A 978-nucleotide genomic window follows, 5' to 3' on the forward strand; every position below is an offset into this window, starting at 1 on the left:
AACCCATCCTGTGGGTGGTAGTCACCCCATACCCATCATGTGGGTGGTAGTCACCCCATACCCATCATGTGGGTGGTAGTCACCCCATTCCTGGCATCTATCTCAAGGTTATTGCGGTGATCAACGCCCCTGCGGCCCGTTCCACGACCAGGCCTGTCTGTGGACCAGGACCTGATCAACCAGGTTGTTACTATTGCCCGTACGCAGTCCAACGTACGAACCACAGCCCAGCTGATCCGCCACTGACTTCAGGTGGATGGTAGTCACCCCATACCCATCCTTTGGGTGGTAGTTAACCCCAGCACTAGTGAATTATTGCCCGGTGTCGACACAAGTGGAAATAAACGAATATCGATCTATCTATCTATAAGTAATATAGTGAGTGACAAGGATATATATGTGCAGTGGCATAGTGAACTAAATTGTAGATAAGAGTAATCTAAATTATCCCCAAGTATAGCGTACAATATATAGTGTAGATAGGGGAATATCTTACAAGTGACTGGCACTAGCGAACTATTGCCAGAGGTCCAGTGAAGTGTTAATAACGGATAAGTAACTACTATAGTCATAAGATATGAAACGAGTGATGGTAGCATCGAGGTGCAGGGAATCACAGCATACATAAATTGAGCATACAACCGTTACCTCTACTAAACAGGAAATAATCTTTTCCTTAGAAGTGTAGGGGAAAGTTAGCGTAGGCCTAGCTGCTGTGTAAACAATAAAACAATGATCCCAGTATAACGCAGTGAAAAGTGTAATTTGAAAGAATACAGTGTATATCCTTGAGATAAACAGTGTACAGCACTACATAAAAGGAATTTAAATAGTAATAATACTAATAATAGTATTAAAAAAAAAAAATAATAATAGTGAAGTGTGGCAGTGTGGGCAAGTCTGCCGGCTCACACCCACCCTGCACCACCACCCACCCTGCACCACCACCCACCCTACACCCACCACCCACCCTACACC

This window comes from Cherax quadricarinatus, chromosome 67 (assembly GCF_038502225.1).
Source record: "Cherax quadricarinatus isolate ZL_2023a chromosome 67, ASM3850222v1, whole genome shotgun sequence".
NCBI classification, from domain to species: domain Eukaryota; kingdom Metazoa; phylum Arthropoda; class Malacostraca; order Decapoda; family Parastacidae; genus Cherax; species Cherax quadricarinatus.